General features: G+C 41.0%; 1 long non-coding RNA gene across 1 annotated transcript; it reads right to left on the bottom strand.

Moving 5' to 3' along the window:
* Positions 1-5284: 5284 nt before the first annotated feature.
* On the bottom strand, positions 5285-8359 carry LOC307021660. The gene is made up of 3 exons (XR_013803219.1): positions 7932-8359; positions 7172-7219; positions 5285-6980 (listed from the first exon to the last, which is right to left on the bottom strand). It is a non-coding gene; the product is annotated as an uncharacterized lncRNA (long non-coding RNA).
* Between the last annotated feature and the right edge of the window lie 574 nt (positions 8360-8933).

The raw sequence follows: 8933 nt of genomic DNA on the forward strand, positions 1-8933 counted from the left end.
CCCTGAGATTGGGGGTGATAGACAGCTCCAAAACTGTGTCTTAGTCCTAAAGACTGTTCTACTGTGCGTAGGTCGTGGTTCTTGAAATGGCTGCCATTGTCTGACCTCACTTTCCTAGGAAACCCATGTAGTGGAATGTAATGCGTGACTAAGAACTTGATCACTGAGTCTGCATCTTCTCTCCTGCATGGCATAGCTTCTGGCCAACCTGTGTATGCATCGACTACAACTAGTAAGTATCTGAACCCTCTTACTTTGTCAATCATGTCAGTGTAGTCAATTATGATTTCTTCTCCTGCCATCTTAGGTAAAGGAAACTTTCCCTGGTGTGGTTTTACAGTGGCTCTGATGTTGTGGGTTAAGCAAATTACACATTCCTCTAGGTAATTAGCTATCATGTCGGATAGGTAGGGGTGCCACCAGTGAGTCAGGTGTCTGCTCATTTGAGTTTTGCCGCAATGTGTTGGGCCGTGTGCTTCTTTAAGCATTGATCTTACCCATCCTGGGGGTATCACTGGTCTCCCATCTGGGGAGTACCATATCCCGTCTTTGTTGGTAGCTCCTCTGTCTAACCATACTGTCTTGTCTTGAGAAGACCCTGCTGCTTGAGCTTCTTTAAGAGTATCATCTGTTACTGCGGGCAGTAAGTCAGCAGATTTTGACACCAGCATTTGAAACTGGGGCATATACCCTGCTTGGGCTTTGGCTGCCTTGTCTGCTGCATTGTTACCCCAAGCCAAATAGTTGTCTGCCGTGCTGTGACCTTTACATTTAAGTAAAGCTAGTTTGTTGGGTAACATTACTGCTTCTGCAAGCCTTCTGATCTCTTTCTCGTGTTTGATGTATTGGTGGATGTTACAAATCCTGCTCGCATCCATTGGCGCATTTCCACATGTATGACACCTAGGCCTGTCACGATAATTAATTGTGTTGGACGATACATTTTTCTGGAAATTATTGCGATAAACGATAATATTGTCGGCACCGTTTTAAGACCATTTTAGACATAATGATAATATATAATAATATTTCAAGTACATCCTTTCAAACATAACTTTTTATTGAACATTCAACATTGCAAATGAAATGTGAAATAATATTAAAATATATAAATTATATATAATAAATAAAACCAATTAATTAAATTATAATAAATTAATTAAATCACACACAACCAAAACAATAAATTAAATAGAGTCAGGCTGGAAAACAGAGCTCTCTCTCTCATATATATAAATAAATAAATATGAGCACACATTATCTCACAAGCAAAAAAAACCTGCTTAAAACAACAGTCAAGTGTACAGTCCACTGTCAAAGACCCAGATGCCTCAACAGGCCATAACCAAATCTGTTTTTCTAAGTTTTCGAGCAAGGAACACCAACATGTTTGCATTGTCGGGCGGGGGCTCTCGATCTCCAGCTGCCGTGTTTGCTCCCAGCTGGGAAAACGGAATGGGGTGGTTGTGTTTTAGGTGGTTTAAAATGCGTGGTATTGCCTGCTTTTGTCGCTACCTTTTTTAAACCAATGCGACACACCGCCCGGCTCATTCAAGTCCATAGGTTCGCCTCGTTGATTTGGTTTGAATCCAAAATACTGCCACACCAGAGAATCGAGATGTGTAGTTAGGTTTTGTAACCAATTCCATTTAACTTTAAATTCCCCGCGAGTAAGTCACACGTTGTCTCCCGCTTGTCGCTATATTATTAATTTGGCTGCTACGCTGCTGCACGTGCACGCGGAGTGTCCTGACCTGGCTGTGTGTCAGCCCCGCCCCTCACAGCGCGCCTGGCAGCCACAGCGCTCCAGGCTAAAATGCTGGTCACATCTTTATGTAAACGGAAATTTATCGAGCTCAGAAAAGTTATCGAGTCCATTTTTATTTATCGTACGATAAGTCAATTTATCGATTATCGCGACAGGCCTAATGACACCATGAACATATGCTGAGTCAGTATAGATGTTTACATCTTTTCCCTTTGATAGCTCTAATGCTGCAATGACTCCCATTACTTCTGCCAACTGTGCTGAGACTTTCCCTGTTACTTCTCCTGTTGATCTTTCCTCAAACTCTCCCCCAGCTGTTTGACTCACGACTGCGTAGGCCGCTTGGAGCCCTTTGGTGGGGTGTCTAAAACAACATCCATCTGTGAACAGGTTTTCTGCATGTGGCATTGGCTCGTCTCTGAGATCTATTCTTAGCTTCGCATCCTGAATGATTCTTTCCTCACACCTATGGGGTTCTCTGCTGCCAATGGTGTCCGCGCTGTTAACTCCTTCATGTGTGTAGGTGATGTGTGCTTGCGTCAGAGTTTTCTCTAACCTGGTCTGTTTTGTGGAAGTCATTGTGAATGCACTTGAGTTCACAAAAGAGACAATGCTATGTGTTGTCAGTACTGTCAAAGGGTGTCTCATCACAATGTGTGACATTTTATTTAAGATACGTGCTGTACCTGCTGCATGTCTTGTGCATGGAGGTTCCCTGTTCTCCACTCTGTCCAGTGTAATACTAATGTACATCAGTATTGACCTACATCCCCCCTTTTTCTGAAATAGAACACCATTTACTGTGTTTTCATTTTCAGAAACATCAAGGAAAAATGGCAATGCATAGGATGCAGAGGCGAGAGAGGTGACCTGGGACATGGATTGTTTGAGAGAAATGAACGCAGCTTCTGCAGCTTGTGTCCAGGCCAGTGTGGCAGTGAGATTGCGCATGCCTTTCTCATTGATCAGTGTTCTCAGTACAGCTGTTCTTGGGTTATACTCTGGGATGTAGTGTCTGCTGTAGCCTGTGAGACCCAGAAAAGATAACATTTCTTTAACTGTCCTGGGTTTTGGGTGGTGCAATATAATCTCCTGATGTGTTGCTGACATGCCTGTACCTGCTGGAGAGATAACTCTGCCCAAAAATGTCATCTCTTTACGAGTGCATTGTAGCTTTTTCTTGGAGACCTTGAACCATGTTGCGTGGAGGCGAACCAGTAGGTTCCTGGTGGCCTCTAAACAAGAGGCTGCCGAGGGTGCTGCAATGAGAAGGTCATCTACATACTGGATCAATACCACCCCCTCCGGTAATGAAACGCCGTCTAGCTGTTCCCTGAGTATTTTGTTAAATATTCCTGGAGACAGACTGAAGCCTTGGGGTAGTCTTGTGTACTGTAGTTTCTCCCCTCCCATTGTAAATGAAAAAATAGGTCTCATTTTCTCCGCCAGAGGTATGCAGGAGAAAACGTTGGCCAGAACAATACAGGTGAACCATGTATGTTCAGGTATGATATTACAGATAGCTGTGTATGGGTTAGGAACTGGTACCAGAGCTGTAGTTGTAATAGCATTAATGGTCCTTAAATAATGAGCCATTCTGTACTCCCCGCTAGATTTTGATACCGGGAGTATTGGAGTGTTCCACTCGCTTTGTGAGGGTTCCAACACCCCCGCTCTCTTCAGTCCCTCAACTGCCTTGCTGATACCCCCTTTGGCCTGTGGTTTAACAGGGTACTGTGATAGATTTATAAGCCTAGTGCTGCTCACCTCAAATGTTGTTGGTACAGCCTTTGAGCAGAAACCTACGTCATGAGAGTCAGATGCCCACAGGTCAGGTGGGAGGTCACGCAACATGTCTTCAGTGAATGAATGGTCAGTTTTTTCTCTACCGTGATGTCTCTCCACTTCGTGTCTCTCCATGAAGACGCATTCTTGTGTGCAGATTTTTAGAGCATAAGCTTTGTGTGAGGGAGAGTATGTGAGTGCTGCTATTTGTGTTGGTTCCCAATCCTCGACTTCTAGCAGTGTCTTTACCATAGGACCAAGTTCCCTAGCTTCATAGCCCTTCCTGATAGCTAATGAAATGTGTGGTGTGGCTTCAGCTGACATACGGTACCAATAGAGTTGTTCATCAGTGAGTTCAGAGTTTCAGTTTCAACTCCACCTTTAGTGATAGAATTAATAACAGAAAAGTACTAATAAAGCACTTATATAGTAACAGCGGACTGGTTTATTGAAAGCCAGTTGAGTAGCACTTGAAATGTTTTGACACTATAAAACCTGATTATAGTTTAATGATCCTGTCTTCTTTGATTGTATGTTCCTGGTGAATCGCAGTTATTGTGAGTTGTTTTGGATCAAAGTAATGCAATATTACAAGAAATACTACAAAATACGTCCAGCAGATGGAGCCAACAAACCATACTATTAAGCAATACTAGAACCGCTAGTCTGTCTTTTCTGTGCCACACCCTGTTGGCCACCAGATGGCGGCACCCGACCAAGAATGAGCTCCACCTCACTGAGGGGAGAAATGATTTTGAAAGCAGCAGGCTAAAACTTCGCTTTTTTATCTGACTTTCTCTCTTTGTTACTAGTAAATATTCACAGAAAAAATTCCCTGTACAGTCTATTCAGCTTTTATCGTCCGATGTTTATTCCAACAAGTTTAGCAGGCCTCTCAGCGCGCTTCAACACCGTCTTTCAACGATGTGACGCTGACATGGAGTCGTAATCCAGGTTTACAGAACTCTTTATCGTGACGTTTGGCTTTATAGATTCAACCCCAACAGAACAAAGGATTAATGAGGTCCGGTCACTTCAAAATAGCTTTTTGAAGGTTGCGTTACTCTCCTTTGGATTTACTTATAACGTATCCTTGGTCCCTATGAACCTAAGAATTGTTATTCTGATTAGTTGCCGGATGGAGTCCTGAAAGAAACCATTGAACTTCCCCAACGAGTCTTAGCCGTCTAATTTTGAAAATATTACGGGGCCTTTCACCTTCTTCTTACACACCACATCTCGTTGATTCACTTCTATTTGATATAACTTTCCTACCTAAACTAAAATATGCATTTGTATTGTTATCATAAAAACACTGTAGACTTCGTCTGACAACCCTAAAATTTGGAATATGGTCAAATCACAGATTTTGAATTGAACTGGTATCTGCTCACCTGGTATTGTACAGCTCTGTTTTTAGTTGTCAGAAGAGGCCGAGATGTTTAGCCCTGGACTATTCCGTGCGCTTGCCGTTGGTGTTCTCTTCCCTGAATCACCCCACTCCGACACATCGGGTCACCATTTGTTAGAGATGGAGGATGTTTAAAACCAAGCTCGTCTCCGCGTGTCGTTTGGTAAACTGGGTAAATTCGTAAAAAGGAAGAGATTAAGAAACACCAGAATGCAAGTTAAACAATAATCTTGTTTTAATGATAAAAAGTAACAATACAAATACAAAGGAAGTACTTCCTGCTCTTCCTCCAATCTTACAGATCTGGTCAGCTTGAAGAAAAGAAGAGAGCTGTCTAAAGAAAACAACGGTTTATATCCAAAAACCCCAGGAGGAGCTATGCGGCTGCTCCCCCCCGAGGGGTCCTCCATTTAGAAAAGACAGCCAATCAGCGCGAGCCAGAGGCGACCCTTACATTTGAGATAACAAACCCCTCCTTGCAAGTTTCACATACTTTTGGCATTTTATAAAGATAGGTTTAAGATATAGTTTTTTATAGTTTGATTATACAAATAACACATGTGAGTTACCTTAACCTCAAATAATAATAACAAGAGGAAAACATTAGCTCTGATCTCAAGAAGTAAAATAGTACCGCTCACTCATTTAGTCTGCAGCTTTTCCAGACACTTGAGCTATTGTTCTTTAAGAATATTCCCTGCAGAATCTTTATTTCAAATAAAAGGTTTCACGTCGCATATTTCCAGCTTCCTTTTACACATACAAAGTAATTATTGATACAAAGTAATTAAACACACACATATATTTCAAGATATATAGACTTCTCTGATATTTTGACATGCTGGAAATCTTTAAGAAGAATGTTTCCTCCTCCAGCCTGTCTCCTGTCATCCACCTCTGCTCTTTCTTCATACAGAGTAATAAAACATGTTTAAGCTAATCTCTCCACAATGTTTGTAGCAATTTAGTACTCACACATGAAAGAGTTAAAACAGAGAAATCAAATAAAACACCAATACAGGAATAGTTGATAAATGATTATACAGGACATATGATCACAGTAAGGAATACACACACATATTCTCTATGAAGCGACCCTTGTTATAGGTCCCAATGTACTGTCCCCTGATAGTCATGAGTTTTGGTTGATTAACAGAAGTTTAATTGTTCTGGTAGCTTAAGGCCATATTTGAACTTCCTTTCACCTCGAAGTCCGTTTTACTGGAATGAATACAGACATTAATGAGAACAAAAGACTATGGCCTCGGTAACTGTTTGACTCAATTCTCAAGGCCTCTTTTGGGGTCTGTAGGAGATAAATCATTAATTCTACAAGACTTTAACTGTCTTATATCTGAGGCACATCGCCCTTTGGGCTAATCAATACGGGTTTTAGCAATTAACATAGGAAGCTAGAGACTCAGGGCCCCTCCCGATGTCTGGGAACTGCAAAGCAGATGTCAAAGGTCATTTGTATTATGCCTGCTCACAAATAGCCAAAACAAAAGACCCTTTTGATTACACATAAAAAGTGGAAGAAAAAGAATATTGCTTTAATTTATTATTACTAGTGGGACATTGTTTCAGGAATATATATATATATAAAAAACCTCTATATCTGAGAGGAAAAATGTACTTTGTCCCTTCAAATCTAACACACACAAATATATAAGGTGACATTAAAATAAATATATCACACACTGGTCAGCGAACCAACCCAAACTGGCATTTGTTCAGGAAAGGAAGGTTGACTGCCAGCAACTTTGGAGCTGTCCTGAGGTCAAAGCGTGTGACTGCTTCCTTTATTGCCAGGGTGCTAGGGCAACAACAGGCCCTTGATGGTGTTTTGTCTGTACAGTGGGGGACTATGAATGAATGTGAGGGCGTCAGGGCATTCACCACTGCAACCCAGATGCAGGTCCATGAGTCAGATTTGTGGCTCTCCCTATCAGGATTGTTGGGGGCATCTCCAGATGGTCTGGTGGGGTCTTCCGCTGTGCTGGAGGTAAAGTATCCCTACGGAGCCAGGGAAATGACAATTAGTGAAGCATTGCAAATCAAGGGCTTCTGTGTAAGTAAGGAAGGAGAAACATTCAGCCTGTGTGAGAAACATCCTTCCTGGCACCAAGTGCAAGGTCAGCTTCACCTCACTGGAAGGAAAAAGAAATTTAAAAATTGTGAATTGTTTTTAATTTACAGTTACTCGCCTTTGCAATGTTGTGGTTGTTAGAGTGTTAGGTTTCCTTTCAGCTCGTCTGTTGGGAAGATATAAAATATTAGTTTCATGGAAGTCACACCGTCACATAATACTGTAAGAGCATTAAGACATGCAGTACATAGGCTAAAACAAAACATCTAAAGATATAACCTTGCACTTTGATAAGTCTCGTGAACATTTTCACTATTTTGACATTTTATAGATGAAAATTGAACTAAAGAAATAAACGATAGATTAATCCATATTGAAAATAGGTGTCAGCTGCTACACTAATTATAATAGTTATATTTCTTAATTAATTAAGATAAGATATTACTGTATTGATCCCAATTTGGGAAATGTTTGTGTTGCAGCAGCATAACAAGAAAAACTAAATATAAGTTATTATATATACAAAAGTATGTGAGGGATGGAATATTAAATTGAATATAAATGTAAAATGTACATGTGATTTTACGTCCAAGAGAAGCTATGGAGCAGAGTTCTCTGCCAGCCGGAGGTGATTTGTTATTAGTTCAATATTTCAAACTAATTTTCCTGACTACAATCTTTAGTTACATGGTGAAACGTTATGCTGCTTGTACTAATTAGACTTATCATATAAGCCACACAGGTTTTAATAGGATGTATTCATTATCTTTACTTATGTTGCGGTCTTTTCAGCAGCGCCATCTCTAAAACGGCGATACAGTCACTACCCATCATTTACATTTCACCGTGACATGGACAAAAATGTAACGTCAGCTTACCTCATGGCACGAAGCCAGACTCTCCTTTGGAAAACATTGGCTGGGAAACGATAGAACAAGCACGTTTCATGCGAAGACCTGTGGCTGCAACCCAGAGCAAAGCAACAAACCATTGCGTAGCTAACTAGTAGCGCTAGCTTTAGCTAACGTTAGCTAATGAAACGAACTGCCGAGTAAAATTAGAAAACACTGGTAATTAATTATTCTATAATTTGTAAAACTACGGTGTTAAAAACGACAATTTCAAAAATACAGATTCTAATGGTCAGATATAGATATACAGATACTAAAGATAGGCAGGTACTTGCTTTCAAGCAGAACATAGGGGAAAACAAATTTAGCGGGAGTGTTTACGTGTTCGGCGTAATGACGTACAACGGCCTCGACAATTTCTGTAGTCCTATTCAGCCACTCGGTAACAACCATCGTTTCTCAGACACGTAAACTCTTCAAAAATGTCACTGCTGATGTGGTTGCAACCAGTGGTCAAGTTGTAAAAAAAAGCCAGGGGGGATGGTGGATCTGCATGCCCCCCCCCCCCCCCCCCCGGAGATTAAAAACAAAAACTAACCTGCAATTCAGGGTAGTTGAGTAGACTGGATATATGTTTGGTGCTGACTGCCTTAAGGGCCCTTAATTTGATCTGATGACAGCGCATTTGGTGGGAGACCAACGTTGTACCCTTTTGATTAGTGTTTAAGCACAAAGATAATTATTATATTCTATTACTGTAAAACAACTTGCATGCTATGGATATATTACGTGTCAGATACTCCTGTCATTGATCTTGACCAAGGCACCTCAGAATTAGAGTTGGTCCCATGGCTACCACTGCTCCTACATAGTTAGGGTAAATGCAGAGGACACATTTTCCCACTGGGTGCAAGTGCAACTTCAACTTCAACTTCACACTCACAATACCTATAAATCTACTGGGAATTCATCCATTAAATGTTGAAACAAAACCTCACAAAACATTGAACATGAATCCTCTCTAGTCAA

Source organism: Notothenia rossii (assembly GCF_949606895.1).
Source record: "Notothenia rossii genome assembly, chromosome: 1".
Classification (NCBI taxonomy): domain Eukaryota; kingdom Metazoa; phylum Chordata; class Actinopteri; order Perciformes; family Nototheniidae; genus Notothenia; species Notothenia rossii.